At 44.6% G+C, this 21,134-nt stretch overlaps 1 long non-coding RNA gene across 1 annotated transcript; it reads right to left on the bottom strand.

Annotated features, from left to right (window-relative positions):
* Positions 1–15,859: 15,859 nt before the first annotated feature.
* LOC119967227 lies at positions 15,860–17,722 on the bottom strand. Its single transcript, XR_005460940.1, has 3 exons — positions 17,584–17,722; positions 17,110–17,202; positions 15,860–16,040 (listed from the first exon to the last, which is right to left on the bottom strand). It is a non-coding gene; the product is annotated as an uncharacterized LOC119967227 (long non-coding RNA).
* Between the last annotated feature and the right edge of the window lie 3,412 nt (positions 17,723–21,134).

The following is a 21,134-nucleotide window of genomic DNA, read 5'->3' as shown; positions in this document are numbered from 1 at the left end:
CCAATGTGCTGCTGGAGGAAATTTCAGCTCACTCAGGACTGGAGGTCAGATAAGCAATATGACAGCATAGATACAGTGCTGGAGTCCACAAAAATTGGGGCTATGTCCCCACGCCAGCATAAAAACGCTGGCGTTTCACTCCCCAGTTTTCTGCGAAAAATAAAGGTCGATTCACTTACCTTATGGGGGTTAGCAGGGACCTGGGGAGTTTCACCTGGGTTGTGGATACAGACTCCGGCACTCCCGGTTCCGAGTCCGCGTATGCGTACCGCGTCGAGTGCAATGGCGGACTCAGACCGCGAACCAACACGGACAAAGCAGGCCACTCCATCGGCTGCACGTCGCTGCATCGGACTGGCCTGATCACTGTTCTGGCCGCCCATAAGGTACCCGCCCCCGCCCCGTGCTTGATCCCCCCACCCTCACCAGGATGGCAGCCACCGCGTGGGTGTCCCGACCGGCCAAACCACATTGGTTCCACGCTGTCGGGCACTCAGCTGGTTGTGATCGGAGTATTGCTGGGAGGGCCTCTGGCAATGGCCTCCCAGCAGTGTATTTCATGGACGAGCGATTCTCCGGGGGCCAGAGAACAGCCGGAGCGGCGTCGGGCCCGATTCGGTCAGGAACATCAATTCTCCGCCCCCGTGTTAAACGTGAGTTCGCGGGACTGCAGAGAATCAAGTCTACAGTGGTGATGTCAAGAGGTAGTTTCATATTGAAACTTACCCTGGATGATATTGTCAAAGTGCAGCATACAGATGAGAAAGAGGAGGTGGGTAAGGATGAACCTTTGAGGGGGACTGCTGAGGTAATAATTTGGGAATTGGGAGAGCAATCATTGCTAAAGCTGCACCGCAGGTAGGTAAAAGCAGACCCAAGCAAGAAGCAACCTCACTGAGCTGGATCGTGGAGGAGGAACTTTGAAGGAGGATGTTGTGGTCAACCTTGTCAAAAGCTGCACTGAAATTGAGGAAGGATAATGCAGGTCCGGCACAAGTACATGAGAGTAACCTTGGTGGAGGTTATTTCAATGCTGTGGAATGGCTATATCTGATTGGAGGGATTCAACCAGAGTGAAGTATTCAGATCTGGAGGATATTCCCTTTGGAGAGGGAACGGAAGTTTCAATTAATTTTCTGAGTTAAGGAGGTCAAGAATAGTTTCATTTGAGGAGAGGAGGTGATTTTAAAAGGAGTCTCAGGGGAGAGGAAACCATTTACATTGCATCAGATTTTCTTTCCCAATTATAAAATACAGCACAGAACCGGCCCTTCGGCCCACGATGTTGTGCCGGACTTTTGTCCTAGGTTAATCATAGATAATAGAATTTTGGACACTAAGGGCAATTTATCATGGCCAATCCACCCAACCTGCACATCTTTGGACTGTGGGAGGAAACCGGAGTACCCAGAGGAAACCCACGCACACACGTGGGGAGGATGTGCAGACTCCACACAGACAGTGACCCAAGCCGAAATCTTGGGTCCCTGGGACCCTGGAACTGTGAAGCAATTGTGCTATCCACAATGCTACCGTGCTGCCCTTAAGAACAAATTAATCTACACTCCATTATTCTACCCTGATCCATGTACCTATCCAATAGCTGCTTGAAGGTCCATAACGTTTCCGACCCAACTACTTCCACAGGAAGTGCATTCCATGCCCCTACTACTCTCTGGGTAAAGAACCTACCTCTGACATCCCCTCTATATCTTCCACCATTTACCTTAAATTTATGTCCCCTTGTAATGGTTTGTTCCACCCGGGGAAAATGTCTCTGACTGTCTACTCTATCTATTCCCCTGATTATCTTATAAACCTCTATCAAGTCGCCCCTCATCCTTCTCTGTTCTAATGAGAAAAGGCCTAGCACCCTCAACATTTCCTCGTAAGACCTACTCTCCATTCCAGGCAACATCCTGGTAAATCTCCTTTGCACCTTTTCCAAAGCTTCCACATCCTTCCTAAAATGAGGTGACCAGAACTGCACACAGTACTCCAAATGTGGCCTGACCAAGGTTTTGTACATCTGCATCATCACCTCACGGCTCTTAAATTCAATCCCTCTGCTAATGAACGCTAGCACACCATAGGCCTTCTTCACAGCTCTATCCACTTGAGTGGCAACTTTCAAAGATCTATGAACATAGACCCCAAGATCTCTCTGCTCCTCGACATTGCCAAGAACCCTACCGTTAACCCTGTATTCCGCATTCATATTTGTCCTTCCAAAATGGACAACCTCACACTTGTCAGGGTTAAACTCCATCTGCCACTTCTCAGCCCAGCTCTGCATCCTATCTATGTCTCTTTGAAGCCGACAACAGCCCTCCTCACTATCCACAACTCCACCAACCTTCATATTGTGTTGCTACTCGTTTCTTAATAAAGCTCGTAGTCTCAAGTGTGGAGAAGATGCTTTATTGTGAGTTCGTTCAGTTTCCAGAGCTCGACCTAGAACTACCTTCCAGTGCTAACTACCAGCTTTGCTTGCTGTGTGTCCTGCTTACCAGCCCGCCTGCTGTGAAGAGTGTGTCCTCACTTCCTGTCCTGATCTATTTATATGGCTCTCCCGTGCTCCCTCTAGTGGTCGCTCAGTTGTGTTGCATCTGGTTAACTTGTGATCACCACATCCCCCTTTTTCTCTTAACATATTTTCTGAACATCGTTAAAGAAAATTGTACATCCTGTCCCAGTGTATTTCTAGCTCTCCCGCTCGTGTTTGCTCTGTTGTTTTTGTATCTGGTCAATCTACGATCACCACATCCCCCTCTTTCTCATTACATAGTTTCTGTACATCATTAAGGGAAATTATACAAAACAGTAACTTATGATATGCGTATCTATACAAATGATGATGCTATTGCCTTAGTTAACAAAGCCAATGTATTTATATGTCCAAACTTAATAAACACATTTATGAGTCCAAACTTGATGAATTTGTTCAGAGCTTTTTTTTTTTTTCTTTTTGTTGTTGATGACGTGGTGATATTGATATTGCAAGTCCGCTGTGAATGTTGTTGGTGTTCCTTGTTATCTTAAGTACCCAATGCGTCATCCCGAGGTGTTTGCATGGTCACATCACTGATGTTGACTGGCATGGACTTTTTTTTGTGCTTGTGGTGTTGATTTATTGTCTCATCCGCCTTGGATGCTGGTGTGCTTGTTTGTTCTGGAGCAGACGTGAGTTTGTGCAATTCGTTGTCATCCCATGACATGTTTGTAGTCTTGTTATCGTTTTGCAGTGTGCTGTGGCATCGTCCATCATGTGCCAAGTAGTGCCATTGTGTACAAGTCGTTGTTTCATTGCTGTTGTTTCTGTCGTTCCTGTTTTTGTTGTTTCCGTTGCCGTACTTGTCGCTGTTTTTGTCGTTTCCGTCTTTGTTGTTGTCGCTATCTTTGCTCCTGACTTTGTTGTGTTTGTTGCCATTCTTGTTGTTTCTGCCTCTGTCGTTGTCGCTATCTTTGTGCCTGACATTGTTGTTTGTCTTGTTGCGCTTCATGTTGCTTTTATTCTTGCTGTTGTCGTTCTCGTTTCTGCTGTGCTTCTTGCTATTGTTGTTTGTCTTGTCGCGCTTCATGTTGCTTTTCTTCTTGCTGTTGTCGTTCTCGTTTCTGCTGTGCTTCTTGCTATTGTTGTTGGTCTTGTCGCGCTTCATGTTGTTTTTGTTCTTGCTGTGTTTCTTTTGACTTTTGTTTTTCTTGTTATACTCTATGAGTGTCCCGAGTGGATAATTTGAGTCATTGAGCATTCCGTCTCGCGAGTGGTGCGAATGATCTGATGTTGCATCGGTGCAGGTGACATCAATCAGTTGTGGAGAATTGGATTCCGCATCTTTGCTTTCTTGGTGCTCGTCTTCTCGCGAGTGGTGTGAATGATCTGATGTTGCATCGGTGCAGGTGACATCAATCAGTTGTGGAGAATTGGATTCCGCATCTTTGCTTTCTTGGTGCTCGTCTTCCGGAGTCAAAGTCTTCTTGATTACATTTGACGCGGTGTCTGTGGACTCTCGGCGCTCCTCTTCTGGAGTCCAAATCTGCATGATTTCAGTTGACGTGGTTTCTCTAGACTCTTGGTGCTCCGCTTCTGGAGTTAAAATCTTCATGATTTCTGTTGATGTTATCTCACTGGACTCCAGGTGCTCCTCTTCTGGAGTCAAAATCTGCATGGTTTCTTTTTGTTTGATGTCTCTGGACTCCAGGTGCTCCTCTTCTGGAGTCAGAATCTGCATGGTTTCTTTCGGCATTGTCTCTGTGGACTTCAGGTGCTCCTCTTCTGGAGTCAAAATCTGCATGTTTTCTTTTGGCGTTGTCTCTCTGGGCTCCAGGTGCTCCTCTTCTGGAGTCAAAATCTGCATGTTTTCTTTCGGCATCGTCTCTCTGGACTGTTGGGTGGCCCGACTCTGTGCTTCTGTACAGACAAGCTGAGAACTGTCAGTCTCACTGTGATCCTGTACGTCGAGTGCGAGCACCTTGTCACTGTTTTCGCTCTGTGCTTCGGTACAGACAAGCTGAGAACTGTCAGTCTCACTGTGATCCTGTACGTCGAGTGCGAGCACCTTGTCACTGTCTTCGCATGCAGTGGGCAGAGGTGCATTGTCTTCTTCTTGTTCCTGTGAGCATGTTGGACTTTCATAGTCCGCTCTTTCTTCTTGTTCCTGTGAGCGTGTTGGACTTTCATAGTCTGCTCTTTCTTCTTGTTCCTGTGAGCGTGTTGGACTTTCATAGTCTGCTTTTTCTTCTTGTTCCTGTGAGCGTGTTGGACTTTCATAGTCCGCTCTTTCTTCTTGTTCCTGTGAGCTTGGTAGACTTTCATAGTCTGCTTGCGGTTGCTCAGGTACAGCGGGTTTACCTTCATGGTCTTGTTCATGCTTGGTGTCCGCCCGGGAGTGTTTGCTTGCATCCCTGTTGGCGTCTTTCATCACTCGCACTGTGGAGCCTGTCATCGCTCGCTCCGTGGAGTCTTCCTGTGCTCTCTGTGTGGCGTCGTCTTCGTCTTGGGTATTGCTGTCATCCAATGTATCGACGAGCTGCCATGGCACCATGGTGTTGGATTCATCCACCATGAGTAGAGTCGTGTTGAGCTTTGCAACGGTGTCGCTGATGCTGTGATCAGCATGTCCAAATAACTCCTCCATGTCTGAGTAGTATTCTTTGAAACCCATTTCATCTTCGTTGGCTTCTTCTACCACGAGTTGATTTGTGTTGAACTTTGCGACCGTGTCGCTGATGCTGTGATAAGCATATCCGACTGACTCAGCTGTGTCTGAGTAGTATTCTCCGAAAACCAAATCATCCTGGTTGGATTCTTCTACCACGAGTTGATTCGTGTTGAACTTTGCGACCGTGTCGCTGATGCTGTGATAAGCATATCCGACTGACTCAGCCATGTCTGAGTAGTATTCTTTGAAAACCAAATCATCTTGGTTGGATTCATCTACCACGAGTTGGTTCGTGTTGTGCTTTGCGACCGTGTCGCTGATGCTGTGATAAGCATATCCGACTGACTCAGCTATGTCTGAGTAGTATTCTTTGAAAACCAAAGCATTTTGGTTGGATTCATCTACCACGAGTTGGTTCGTGTTGTACTTTGCGACCGTGTCGCTGATGCTGTGATAAGCATATCTGACTGACCCAGTCAGGTCTGAGAGGTAATCGTCGAAAAACAAATCATCTTTTGTTGTTTCGGAATTCTTTTTGTTCGCTTCACTGTGTGTGGTGAAGGCAGCTTTTTCCAAGGTTTTGTGCAAGTTGTTTTTTACTGTTGGTTTAAGTTCAGGCGTTTTTCTGTGTTCTGAGGCAAGAAAATTTGGTTTTACCACTTTAAGTGTCTTGTTTTCAATTTTCGGGCATTTCCCTTTTAAGTGGGCGTGGTCAGGATTCTCAGACGTCATGACGTCACGCGTAGGAACGACTTGCACATGCGCAAATCGGCTTTCTTTCCTTGTGCGGTTCGGTGTCCATTGCGCATGCGCGGCTTGCGCATGCGCATGACGGTCCGCGACGAAGACTTTTTTTGACTGCGCATGCGCGGCTTGCGCATGCGCATAACGATCGGCGCCGCGATCTTTTGTAAACTGCGCATGCGCGACTTCCGGTTCCGGCGCATGCGCGACTTCCGGTTCCGGCGCATGCGCAGACGCGATTTGTAGTTCTTTGCTTACCAGAGACTGCAAAATGTGCTCCGACGCCATTTTATCGCGGATTTCAGCGTTTTTTCTTTCTAAAAGTTGTAAGTTACCTTTTCTTTCCGATCTGGACTGGATTTCAGCGTTTTGGCTTTGTGAAAAATTCATGTTATTTCTTCTTTTTGATCTGTACTGTGCATTCGCGATTTCCTGATCTTTTTGTGATTTTTTAAGTCTTGCATCACTCAGTCTCTGTGCAGGTTGGACTGTGAGCATGCCTTGCTGTTCAAATTTCTCACAGTACTCTTCAAATTTGTTTAGTAACGTTTGTAAGCTGTTCCTGTCTTCACCTTTTGAGTGTTTAAATCCATTATACACTTTCCTATTGACAGGCCCTTCGATGAGAATTGCTATTTTAATTTTGTCTGAGGCTTCTGCTACATCATTAGCTATGAGATAAAAATCGAACATTTGTTTAAACCTTTTCCAGACATTTCTTACATTACCAGTCGTGTCCAGCTGAGGTGGGTATCCATGCCACATCCTCGAATTAGCGATGTCTTCCCCAGTCAAATGTCCAGTAGGAGATTTCCATGCCATTTTGTGCTTTCTGTATCTGCAGCTGAGTTGTCCTGTCGTAAGCGTCTGAAATCACTGCTGGTACCATGTGTTGCTACTCGTTTCTTAATAAAGCTCGTAGTCTCAAGTGTGGAGAAGATGCTTTATTGTGAGTTCGTTCAGTTTCCAGAGCTCGACCTAGAACTACCTTCCAGTGCTAACTACCAGCTTTGCTTGCTGTGTGTCCTGCTTACCAGCCCGCCTGCTGTGAAGAGTGTGTCCTCACTTCCTGTCCTGATCTATTTATATGGCTCTCCCGTGCTCCCTCTAGTGGTCGCTCAGTTGTGTTGCATCTGGTTAACTTGTGATCACCACACATATCATCTGCAAATTTACTGACCCACCCTTCAACTCCCTCATCCAAGCCGTTAATGAAAATTACAAACAGCAGAGGACCCAGAACTGATCCCTGCGGTGCGCCACTGGTAACTGGGCTCCAGGCTGAATATTTGCCATCCACCACCACTCTCTGACTTGTATCGGTTAGCCAGTTCGTTATCCAACTGGCCAAATTTCCCACTATCACATGCCTCCTTACTTTCTGCATAAGCCTACCATGGGGAACCTTATCAAATGCCTTACTAAAATCCATGAACACTACATCCACTGCTTTACCTTCATCCACATGCTTGGTCACCTCCTCAAAGAAGTCAATAAGACTTGTAAGGCAAGACCTACCCCCCACAAATCCGTGCTGACTATCCCTAATCAAGTAGTGTCTTTCCAGATGTTCTGAAATCCTATCCCTCAGTAACCTTTCCATGACTTTGCCTATCACCGAAGTAAGACTAACTGGCCTGTAATCCCCAGGGTTATCCCTATTCCCTTTTTTGAACAGGGGCACGACATTCGCCACTCTCCAATCCCATGGTACCACCCCTGTTGACAGCGAGGACGAAAAGATCATTGCCAACGGCTCTGCAATTTCATTTCTTGCTTCCCATAGAATCCTTGGATATATCCCGTCAGGCCCGGGGGACTTGTCTATCCTCAAGTTTTCAAAACGCCCAACACATCTTCCTTCCTAACAAGAATCTCCTCGAGCATACCAGTCTGTTTCACACTATCCTCTCCAACAATATGGCCCCTCTCGTTTGTAAATACTGAAGAAAAGTACTTGTTCAAGACCTCTCCTATCTCTTCAGACTCAATACATAATCTCCCGCCACTGTCCTTGATCTCGCTCCAGTCATTCTCATATTACTCACATATGTGTAAAAGGCCTTGGGGTTTTCCTTGATCCTACCCGCCAAAGTTTTTCATGCCCTGTCTTAGCTCTCCTAATCCCTTTCTTCAGTTCCCTCCTGGCTATCGTGTATCCCTCCAGCGCCCTGTCTGAACCTTGTTTCCTCAGCCTTACATACTCTTCCTTCTTCCTCTTAACAAGACATTCAACCTCTCTTGTCAACCATGGTTCCCTAACTCGACCATCTCTTCCCTGCCTGACAGGGACATACATATCAAAGACATGCAATACCTGTTCCTTGAACAAGTTCCACATTTCACTTGCGTCCTTCCCTGACAGCCTATGTTCCCAACTTATGCACTTCAATTATTGTCTGACAGCATTGTATTTACCCTTCCCCCAATTGTAAACCTTGCCCTGTTGCACGCACCTATCCCTCTTCATTACTAAAGTGAAAGTCACAGAATTGTGGTCACTACCTCCAAAATGCTCCCCCACTAACAAATCTATCACCTGCCCTGGTTCATTACCAAGTATCAAATCTAATATGGCCTCCCCTCTGGTCGGACAATCTACATACTGTGTTAGAAAAGCTTCCTGGACACACTGCACAAACACCACCCCATCCAAACTATTTGATCTAAAGAGTTTCCAATCAATGTTTGGGAAGTTGAAGTCACCCATGACTACTACCCTGTGACTTCTGCACCTTTCCAAAATCTGTTTCCGAATCTGTTCCTCCACATCTCTGCTGCTATTGGGGGACCTATAGAAAACTCCCAACAAGGTGACTGCTCCTTTCCTATTTCTGACTTCAACCCATATTACATCAGTAGGCAGACCCTCCTCGAACTGCCTTTCTGCAGCTGTTATACTATCTCTAATTAACAATGCCACCACCCCACCTCTTTTACCATCCTCCCTAATCTTGTTGAAACATCTATAACCAGGGACCTCCAACAACCATTTCTGCCCCTCTTCTATCCAAGTTTCCGTGATGGCTACCACATTGTAGTCCCAAGTACCGATCCATGCCTTAAGTTCACCCACCTTATTCCAGATGCTTCTTGCATTAAAGTGTACACACTTCAACCCATCTCCTTGCCTGCAAGTACTTTCCTTTGTCAGTGTTACCTTCCCCACTGTGTCACTACACGCTTTGGCGTCCTGAATATCGGCTTCCTTAGTTGCTGAACTACAAATCCGGTTCCCATTCCCCTGCCAAATTAGTTTAAACCCTCCCGAAGAGTACTAGAAAACCTCCCTCCCAGGATATTGGTGCCCCTCTGGTTCAGATGCAACCTGTCCTGCTTGTACAGGTCCCACCTTCCCCAGAATGCGCTCCAATTATCCAAATACCTGAAGCCCTCCCTCCTACACCATTCCTGCAGCCACGTGTTCAACTGCACTCTCTCCCTATTCCTAGCCTCGCTATCACGTGGCACCGGCAACAAACCAGAGATGACAACTCTGTCTGTCCTGGCCTTTAACTTCCAGCCTAACTCCCTAAACTTGTTTATTACCTCCACACCCTTTTTCCTACCTACGTCGTTGGTACCAATGTGCACCACGACTTCTGGCTGCTCACCCAACCCCTTCAGGATCCTGAAGACACGATCAGAGACATCCCAGGCCCTGGCACCCGGGAGGCAACATACCTTCTGGGAGTCTTGCTTGCGACCACAGAATCTCCTATCTATTCCCCTAACCATTGAATCTCCTATTACTATTGCATTTCTATTCTCCCCCTTCCCTTCTGAGCCCCAGAGCCAGACTCAGTGCCAGAGACCTTCCCCCGGTAGGCCATCCCCCCAACAGCATCCAAAACGGTTTACTTATTTTGAAGGGGAACAGCCACGAGGGATCCCTGCACTGTCTGCCTGTCAGTTTTCTTTCCCTGACTGTAACCCAACTACTCTTGTCCAGTACCTTGGGTGTAGCTACCTCCCTGTAACTCTTCTTGATAACCCCCTCTGCCTCCCGGATGATCCGAAGTTCATCCAGCTCCAGCTCCAGTTCCCTAACACGGTCTCTGAGGAGCTGGAGTTGGGTGCACTTCCCACAGGTATAGTCATCGGGGACACCAATGGTATCCCTCACCACCCACATCCTACAGGAGGAGCATGCAACTGCCCTAGCCTCCATCCCCTCTTACTTTACAGAATTAGCTGCCCCATAGACCAACTAGACCTCCGCACTCCGACTCTGCTTCCAGTCAGCTGTACTCTCTGTAAACTCCTGGCTCCCTTCACGCTCTGAGGAAATGTAGGAAATGAAATGTAAGGAGCACCTTTCTCCCTCTTCACCTAACTCCCTCAGTCACCGAACTCTCACTGTAGCACTCATATGCACCAAGTTCAGCACTCCCTCAGTCACCAAACTCTCACTGTAGCTCTCAAATGCATCAAGTTCAGCACTCCAGTGCAAACAAAGTCTGCACTGTAGCTGGATCCTTTTTATACTGTGAATCTAGCCTCTGAAAACTGGCCTAATCCAATTAACTAATTAACAAGCTCCAGCTGCAAGTACCTACATGCAGAACCTTGTTTAAAGCTGATTCAAAATTCACCTTCTTCTAAACCAAACAACAACTTTTAAGTAAATTAACTAAATAAAATAAATACTAGACTTTAGATAAAAATGAACCCTTATACTCCCTCAGTCACCAAACTCTCACTGTAGCACTCAAATGCACCAAGTTCCGCACTCCAGTGCAAAAACAGTGCACTCACTTAAAGATAACAGAGATGAAGTTCATATCCATTTAGCATGTTTGTGTATTAGCCTGTAATCGACTTAACTTGGGATGACAGTACTCAGAAGTTACTGTTAGATAGTTGGCTCCTGAGTTAGAATAAAGATTCTTGGTACTGCACAGGGCATACCACCTTGAAACTGACCAATCTTCTCACCTTCTGGTTCTGATACTTCAAGGCCATGTTCATCCTCCTCTTGAATATGGAATGGGTGGATATGAGGAAGGTGATGCTGAACCTCAATTCTGGATGCCACCTTACCGTCTTAATTTACAGTGGCATTGAACAGCTCCATCTTTACTTCTGAGTGAGAGAAACAAATAACTTTGGCTATCAATTCAATAGTTAATGAAAAAAGACATCCTTTTTCATATCACGTACTGCAGTCATTTTCTTTAAATAATCTGATGGGAAATGATAGCTCTTCAGAAGATATGGAGTGTGGAACAATCAACATGTATTCAGTGGGAAATGTTTCACTGAGAATGGCACTGATAATCAGTCTAAAGGTTAACTATTAAGTGAAAGCTCCAAATGTATTACTTAGATAAAGGTCACATTCTATGGATTATGATGATATAGTTCTGAAAAGTGGATGAAAGACCTAATAAGGTTGCCCTGTAAACTTGCTGTAGAAGAGATTGATGGTCTGCGCTACTTCCTCATCAGAAAACTCTCAATGCCAAGAACGGGGAAATACAACTGACTTGAGATATTCCTTTAAGACTATAATTTTTTCAAGAGTTCTCCTGTCCGATGGTAACTTCAAGTTCAAACCAGAAGCACTATTATTTTCAAACGTACCTCCTCCACTGCCCCACCACCAACCATATTAGGGGAGGTGGGGAAATCTGCTTGATTATGCAGCAGGTTTGCATTCCAATAGCCAGGTCTAAACCAGAAATGTACTGAGCTCGTTGGAGATCCATAGAGTCATAGAGTTTTACAGCACAAAAAGAGGCTCTTCGGCCCATTGTGCCTCGCACCTAGATAGGTGCCTGCTATCAAGCACCTATCTATCCTAATCCCATTTTCCAGCACTTGCCCCATAGCCTTGTATGTGCGGTATTTCAAACTCTCATCTAAATGCTTCTTACATGTTGTGAGGGTTTGGACCTCTACCACCGTATCAGGCAGTGATTTAAAGATTCTCACCACCCTCTGGGTGAAAACGGTTTTCCGCAAATTTCCTGCTAAATCTAATTCCAATTGTCAGAGTTATTAAGAATATGATTTGTATAGTAGGCTCTTAAGACATGTAGTTCCTTACATATTTTATCACATTTTACCAAGTTATTATTTCTTTTTATGAAGTACCTTCTCCTATGAAGAAGGAAAATCATGTTCAACGGCAGTCCACCCTCGTCTTTCTAACTGATTATTGGATTCGCTAATAAGCAATTTCTCTTTTTCTTTGTGGAAAAAACTTTACTGCCTTTGATGTGGTCAAGAGCTGTCAATCATAGCATGATGTTTGTAAACAATGCAATTAGTTTCACAGTAGGCTACTGTAAGCATGAAGCAAAATTAAACTAAATGGTTCAGACAGCTGGCTGTTTGGAAGCTATCAATCACAGAGAAGCAATTTCTCATTCATGTGAATGAAAGTCTTGCAGATCAAGGACCTGAAGGGGTTTAAACCCTGGAGATATAGTTTTTACTTTCTAGGAATTTGCAGGTGCTGCATTTTCTGCCTGAGGCAGCAAGGGTAGGGGACAGGTGAGTTTTACGGCAGTAATGTTTTTCACTGTCCCTGTCTGGACTGCTCTCCAGCTTCCAGGTATGGTGCTCCATAATGGGGGGGGGGGGGTGGGGGGGTCTCTGTTATGGGGGTCTCTGGTGGGAGGCTCTGTTATGGTGGTCTCTGGTGGGGAGCTCTGTTATGGGGGCATCTCTGGTCAGAGGTTGTGGGGGGGTGGGGGGATGTCAGGTCACCCTCATACCGTGGGAGAGGCGCCAGTGTGCTCTGTAACTTCTTAGCTCATATTGTTCCTCTGCAGCTCATTGTGTTCCTCTGAATGCGGTAAAGACTGTCATGAGCCTCTCGAGCCATGTTAAGTGATATATCATCTTAAAATACATCTTTGATCACAGCAAACTTCCATGGACAGAAATGTGATAATGACCAGACAATTTGATTTTGAGATGTTGATTAAAAGATATATATTGGCCAGGACATCAGGGGTAACTCCACTGCTCTTCTTCAAAATAGTCTTGTGGGATCTTTTACATCCATCAGAACAGACAGATGAGGTCTCCCTTTAACCTCATCCAAAAGATGGCACCTCCAACAAGCAACATCCCCTCAGCAGTGCAGTAGAATGTCAACATATTTCTCGGGAACCCAAACTTTCAAGCTTCACAGCAATCAATATGTTTATCTATTCCTTGGTTTCCATGAAAAGTGTTTGAAACTCAATGAATGAGTGCTAACTTCTAGTGAGTATTTAAGTGAAGATTATCTCAATGTATTTAGTTTTTGACCAAATAATTGATGGGGGGAGCAACAAAGAAAAAAATCACACAGCAGATCAATAGTGTTGGCATCAACATGACTGGACATGGAGAACAGTGATCCACTTGGATTATGTAACCTCCAAAATATCCAATTCAGTCTTTAAAGAACAAAATCAATGTGACACCATATATAGAATGAATGGACTTATCTAACTCCTCACATTCCCAAATAAGGCAACATGGTCTAATTAAAACGAGGCAAAAGTAGAAATGGATTTCCCATAATTTATACATAATTGTAAGATTTTTCATTTTAGAATTATTTGCGCAATATTTGTAATTAATAAAATGATTAATAAAATGAGGGGCTGGTTTAGCTAACTCGGCTAAATCGCTGGCTTTTAAAGCAGACCAAGCAGGCCAGCAGCACGGTTCGATTCCCGTACCAGCCTCCCCGGACAGGCGCCGGAATGTGGCGACTAGGGGCTTTTCACAGTAACTTCATTGAAGCCTACTCGTGAAAATAAGCGATTTTCATTTCATTTTCATTTTCATTTCATTTTCAAATGAAGGGAGTATAGGTTGCAGAATCCAATATTTCTAGGTACAAATCTTTTCAATGCTCTTTTTTTCACAAATTGGAGGATAGACATCCAGAAAGGCCTTTATCAGTAAAACTTGTGATAAAATACATTATTTTCTACTTCCGCTTTCTGGTGTATAATCCAGTATGTTTCTAACTCTCTGTCTGAGCATTGATAAATCAAAATATTCGACTCACTTAAATTAATTTTTCACTTTTAACATTATCTGCTGTATAATAATAGTAAAATTTGTTTTTTTGGCAAAAAGATATTGAGAAGATAGCTACTTAATATATAAAGCAGCTGATAATTTTTATTTCAACTGCCCGGAGGATGGTTTCTTAATTCAGTAATTCCCAGCAGCATGTGGGATAGAGGGAGGGTCGGTGTGGGCGCCGATATGAGTTAATCACTGGTTCGCTCCGGGGCTGCTGGACGCCGAGTTTCAGGTGTGGATGCGGGCAGGGATCGAGAGATTTGGAGATCTCTTTATTGATGAGGGTTTCCCGAGCCTGGAGGAGCTGGAGGAGGAGTTTGAGTTGCCAGAGGGGAATGGGTTCAGGTGAGGGATTTTGTGCAGACGCAGGTTTCAACCTTCGCCCCAGGGGCTACAGGATAAGGTGGTGTCAAGAACAGGAGTAGGAGAAGGGACGGTTACAGACATCTGTAAGGAGCTGATGGAGTGGAAGGGGGCCCCGATAGGGTAGGTGAAGAAAAAGTGGGAAGAAGAGCTGGGTGGGGAGTTGGAGGCTGGGTTATGGGAGGAGGCCTTGAGGAGAATTAATGCATCCTCATCAAGCGCCAGGCTCAGCCTGATACAATTTAAGGTGGCCCACAAGGCACACATGACTGTGGCGCGGATGAGCAGATTCTTTGAGTAGGTGGAGGATAGGTGTGGCCGCTGTGCAGGGGTTCTGCAAACCATGTCCATATGTTTTGGGCATGTCCAAGGCTGAGGGATTTCTGGTAGGAGTTTGTTGATGTCATGTCAGAGGTCTTACAAGTCAGGGTGGTGCCGAGTCCAGTGGTGGCGATCTTCGGTGTGTCGGAAGACCCGGGAGCCCAGTTGGGGAGGGATGCCGACATCCTGACCTTTGCCTCCCTGGTGGCCCGGAGACGAATCTTGCTAGGGTGGAGGGACTCGGAGCCCCCCAGGTCAGTGTGTGGGTTAGCGACATGGTGGGGTTTCTCAGACTCCCAAACATTTAATTCGCCTTGAGGGGTTCGTTGCAGGGGTTTGCTCGGAGGTGGCAACCGTTCATCAATTTCTTAGGGAAAAATTAAGCTGTCAGCAGGGAGGGAGGGGTGGAGAGGGGGGAAAAGGGAGGCATGGCTGGTGTTTGGGGATGGTGGCACTGTTTGTGTAAGATGGGATTTGTGCCCCGGGGGGGAGGGGGGGGGGGGGGTTCTTGGGTATATTATTGTGGTTTTGTTTTTATTGAAATTTGATGTTTAAAATTGTTAAAATTATAAATGCCTCAATGTTCTCCAAAAAAAAATTCTGAAATTCTCTTTTGAACCTAAACAAATGCATTTATTCACGCTGTGAGTATTTTATATCAAAAATGAACACTATGCAACTAATCATCATTAAAAGGTTCCAAGAAGCTGTTTAATATCCAGCGAAGTCTAACTATGATGAACTTAATGTTTTGAGGTACAACAGAAAAGTAAAGCAACATGCTCTGCGGGAATTCATTTTATCTTAATTATTCATATAACTGATAAATCATTTTAGATTTCAAAAGCTCAAAACAAATCGCATTTAGATATTCTATATTTTGTAATCTTACTCTTGAGCCCATCCTAGCAATGTGATTTTTTAAAATGATGATGTGTGCAGGGATACTAAGAGAACAAGGTTCGCCATTCAAATTTTTATGAAAGGAAAACGGCAATGTACCAGCTATGAAATTCCAAAATGTAATAACACAATACATGTGTTGTGTTGTGTCTTGCACACAAGATGGGACTGCTGCTGTGTTTCTGTATTATCACATGTGTTCACATGTTATGCAGCATTTTAAATCACAAGGCTGTAAAATCCATCCAGTCAATACTTACAACAAAAACATTGTAGGTTTTTTTATTGACTCAGTAAAATTCTCTACATGAGGAATTTCACCCAAGTTTACTTCTTATGTTTTTTCTCATCATCTTATTTTAATCGCACATAGTGACCATTTTTATTTTCGATTTGTACACAAGATTACAGTGGGAGGTCTTGCATGTAAGCACTGTATCAACATGCGCACAGAGCAATAGGTGTAGAGTTTCCCGTGTGGTGAACTCTCCATTCTGGCTGAGGCACCTGGAAAATGGAAAGCAGAGAATCCCACAGTGATTTGAAGTAGTGAATTAATCATTGTGACTTTTGTATACCTTCTACTAATCATTTGAAAGTGGCACTGATAGAGCACTGGGTGCAGATTAAACGGAGGTGCTCTCAGTAAGGAATTGTTCGACACTGTGATTTGAAAGCCATGTGGTCAGGGGCAGAGTTCCTGCTTTAGGAGCGATCAGAGATTCTCACACCCATTTTGAAAAGCTTTTTTTCCCACCAGGTTTTGAGTCAAACTTACCTGCGTATTGGCAATCCAAAATCTCCTGTGGTTGAGTGAAGTTGGGCAGTGTTTTACAACAATTTACAACAATGTAAACCTACCCTCTGTGAGTAACACAATTTTAAATGACTTCTAAAAAATGTGCAGAATTATTTTCTACTTACATTGGCGTACAGTCGTGCATTTCTTCATAAATTCCTCTCAGAAAATCATCCAAAAATTTTTAAAATTATTATTCTTGCACCCAAAAGATGCAGCTTAACTGTTGGTACCTCCTCAAAGGCTTGGAAATGAACATAATTAACAGAACTTTACCAATTTACCCTGGGGATAGGGCCTTTTTATGGGCGGGGCCTGGTTCTAGCGCAATGTTTTAAAACTAGCACAAAAGATCTCTGGAACCTGCAGTGCGCTGAATGCAATTTGCCCAAAATCGAGGAAAACTGCCAGAAAATAGTGCGGAAACTCCAGACAAGGTAGAAAAGTGAAAGGGATAAGCAATATATACTCGCTCTCAACACGTTGTGTGCCTCCACATAAATATTACCATGTTATGAATTTTTTTTTTTAATCCCTAGTTTTACGATGCATTTTTAGTCGATGTTAAATTGAGATGATTTTTAAACAAAATCCTGTAGTTTAAGATGTGAAATGAGGTAATTTCTTACATAAAAGCTATGTAAAACAATTGTTAGTTGGCAGTCAAATATAGCAGAACCACAGGAAAGCTTCACTCCAACAGGGAAGTTGAGTATATGGTCTGTTAATTCACTGGAAGTATCAGCGGTAAGCCAGTCACTATTTTACACAACAAACCTTTTAAAATGGCACAGACTGTGTGGATCCTTGCAGTGATGCTGTCATGGTCCAGGGGCTGGATGGATGTCCCACTGACTTTGCTCTCTGTCCCTGCAAAAATAAATACCGCATCATAGCATGGAGGACAGAGGGTAACATCCTCAGCATTCCTCCATCACTTTAATGTTTTGAAACAGCATGTCAAAGGAGGTTGAAGTGTACCACGGCGATTTGATTCCCCATTCAATTTTGTTGTTGTCATGGAGGTGCCACATTCCTGCACTTGACTGTGACAATTGAACACATTAAGTGGATTAATATCAGAATAATTCCAAATGCAACCGTTCACCAGCACTCACACCAGCTGTTATGAATAAGCTTCCAGTAGTAATACACCCAGGTTTTTATCCGAAACTCTGACGGAGTACTTAGTGCGCAAATCCAGGGCATAAATGGAACAGTAAGGGCCGTGACATCTAACAAAATTCTTACCTGCTCACACCACGCCCGGTTCACTGCAGCCATCTATTTGGAGGGAGGGGGTCACGTGCAGGGGAAGAGACTTCTCAGCAGCAGAACGTTCCCATCTGAAACAGGGTGGACCAGAAAGGATAAATTCAACTGAGAGGCTGGTGATAACATGGATACCGGAAATGCTTTTATGCAATCTTTGGAGCCCACATGTCACTTTGTGTTGTAGCCCACAGATCCAAATGAAAGGGACAAGCAGCAATACCATGTGTGGTTGCCAGAAGCCAGACGTTTTGCAAGTATGTTCTGAATTACCTATAAACTATGTCGACGAAGGGAATTCTCAGTGTGAATTTTAGCTGGAAGCTAATCATTATGGGCGGGGGTGGGGGTGGATTTTTGCCATGGTTGATCTTCTGTAAAGGGAGAGGGATAAGAGAAAGAAAGAGTGGCTAACAGAAATGTTGGCTGACTCTTTCTCACAGAGGCATTTATCCCCCAGCAGAGTGTACAGGCCTGAGAGAACATTGCAGCATTAAGCTGCTATCTGGGAATGAACATGGGGAACCTGTACTCTCTGTCTCTAGGTTAGCAGAGAGATTTTGATTTGATTGGATTTGATTTATTGTCACATGTACAGTGAAAAGTATTTTTCTGCGGCCGAGGGAACCGTATGTACATAGTAGACAAAAAAAGAATAATCGGCAGAATACATTGAGAAATGGTACATCGACAAATAGTGATTGGTTACAGTGCGGAACAAGGGGCCAAAAAAAAACATGAGCAAGAGCAGCATAGGGAGTCGTGAATAGTGTTGTTACAGGGAACAGATCAGTCCGAGGGGAAGTCGTTGAGGAGTCTAGTAGCTGTGGGGAAGAAGCTGTTCCTATGTCTGTATGTGCGGGTCTTCAGACTTCTGCATCTTCTGCCTGATGGAAGGGTCTGGAAGAGGACAAGGCCTGTGTGGGAGGGGTCTCTGATAATGCTACCTGCCTTCCTCAGGCAGCGGGAGGTGTATACAGAATCACTGTGGGGTTGGCAAGCTTGTTTGATGCATTGAGCTAAGATTTTGATTTGATTTGATTTGATTTATTATTGTCACATGTATTAGTATACATGCTGTATACATACTTCTTGCATGCTGTACAAACAATGCATACCATACATAGAAAAGGAAGGAGTGACTGCAGAATATAATGTTACAGTTATAGCAAGGTGTAGAGAAAAGATCAATTTAATACGAGGTAGGTCCATTCAAAAGGTCCGTTCACCACACTCTACAGTTGTGCCAATTGTGCTGAATCGAAACCTATGAGGAACAGAAGAATTTGCAGGTGAAGGGATGTTGAACCATGACCCAAAACAGGCACTGAGCTGTGAACTAGCACAACAGCTAATGCAGCAGCATCTTGACTGATGGGTTGTTTGGCTGCACAGTCACTGAGGCTCATGCTTGTGCCTTGGACTCCTCTTCTCTTCATTTTTTTTCTTGACACTTCTCAATCCTCTGTTCCTTCAGCTTTGGCAAAGGCTGCTGAAGATATGGGTGGGATCTTATGATGTGTTTATCAAAGTGACAGGCTGAGAATGAAAACTGCTGTGTAGCTTTCTGCACAGACCAGTATTCACTCTAGATCTTGAGCCTCTTTAAAGAAAAAAAATGAATGGGCATGCTTTACGCCATCATTCTGGGGCGGGGCACACATCTTCATGAGATCGGGTTGCCATCTTTAAAATGCACGGAAGGATACCTGGCATTCCCCCTCAGTGCCCACTACCCACTGCCCCCCCCATGCCTGCAAGTTTGCACCACACTGCCTGCTCTGCTCTACCCCCCACCATACAAAGAACAAAGAACAAAGTAAAGTACAGCACAGGAACAGGCCCTTTGGCCCTCCAAGCCTGTGCCGATCGTGATGCCCTACCTAAAGAAAAACTTTAAAGTCTTTTCCCACAGATAAACGAGACACACCTTATTCCTTCAACGTTCAATGGCCGATAATATACATGTTCTGATGAATCTAGTAAGTTTCAGATTGGATTGTGATCTTTAATGTCAGTTTGCTGTGTGTAAATCCTCCCCTTCTAATTCCTTGTTAAAGGAATTTCCAGAATCCATTAGTGTCAGTCCAGGATAGAAATTCACAACAGTCTCTTGTTATGGGCCAAGGTTCAAAAACTCCAAAGTGTATTATGGACTTCACCTGATCTATAACTTTTAATGTTGAATTTGGATAGGGTGAGCACAAGAGCCTCCCCTTCAGGCGGGATTCAACAGTCTTCCCAGACACTTTAATCAAAACAAGCGTTATTCTAAGAACTGAGTTAACATTTGTATAATCACAGCAAGAATTTTTATCAATTACAAATATAAAGACACCCCACAGCTGCAGTAATCGATATATAACACTTAATGAATTCCCCCTTAACTGTTCCAATTTAAAAACAAAATTCCATAAACCAAAACCCCTTTTCAAGGGTGTGGCCTAGCACTCTGCATTCTCACTTGAATAAGACTGGCTTTCCCAGGGCAGCACGGTGGCACAGTGGTTAGCATTGCTGCCTACGGCGCTGAGGACCTGGGTTCGAATCCCGGCCCTGGGTCACTGTCTGTGAGGAGTTTGCACATTCTTCCCGTGTCTGCGTGGGTTTCACCCCCACAACCCAAAGATGTGCAGGCTAGGTGGATTGGCCATGTTAAATTGCCCCTTAATTGGAAAAAAATAATTGGGTACTCGAAATTTATTAAAAAAAAGACTGGCTTTCCCTGAGATTCTGACCCCGTCTCAGCAGCAGGTTTAAACCCTTCTGGAAAGCAAACTATATCTTAAAAGCCACCAACAAAGGTGATTTTTACTGGAACAGATATTTAAAATGAAACTAGAGAGAGACAGGCCAAAACGCTTTTCCCCTGTCTGACTCCATGCAGCCAAATGCGAAAATGAAAGTAAAACTCTCACAGAGCCACAGCCCAGCTCCACCCACACAATGACATCACTGAAGCCATGTGATAACACAAAAACCTTTCTTAAAGGGACACTCACATGACACTCTCCTCCTGCTGGCAGGACAGGATCACTGCGCATCTGCACAGTAAAGATGGCGACCGTTAACTCCGGGCCTCTCACTGGGAATTGTGCACCAACAAACAGGGACCCAGTAAGTTATTTTTGGTATTGGCGGGTTGAATATCATGGTTATGGTACCTCACCATCTACCTACGTCATCCAATGTTCCGCCTGAAACATTCTACTTACCGGTTGCAGATCTGGAGATGAAGTTTCACCATTGCCATTTCTCGCTCCAGCATAAATAAAAAGATGCTTCCCATGGGCTCCCACGATGTCCCGCCCTTGGCTCTGCCCCATGGCAGAGGGTGGCACTGTCAAGTTGAAAGTGCCAACCTGGCAGTAGATGCCACAGGTTCAGGGGGTAATGGATGGCACACATGTTGCCCTGTGCTCACTGGGCCATATGGGAGTGCCCTACATTAACAGAAAGTGGTTCCACTCTTTGAACATTCAGCTCATGTGCACCAACACATGAAGAGTATGCACATGTGTTCACACTTC

The sequence above is a fragment of the Scyliorhinus canicula genome, chromosome 6 (genome assembly GCF_902713615.1).
Source record: "Scyliorhinus canicula chromosome 6, sScyCan1.1, whole genome shotgun sequence".
NCBI classification, from domain to species: Eukaryota; Metazoa; Chordata; class Chondrichthyes; order Carcharhiniformes; family Scyliorhinidae; genus Scyliorhinus; species Scyliorhinus canicula.
This window is presented reverse-complemented; position numbering and strand designations above follow the sequence as displayed.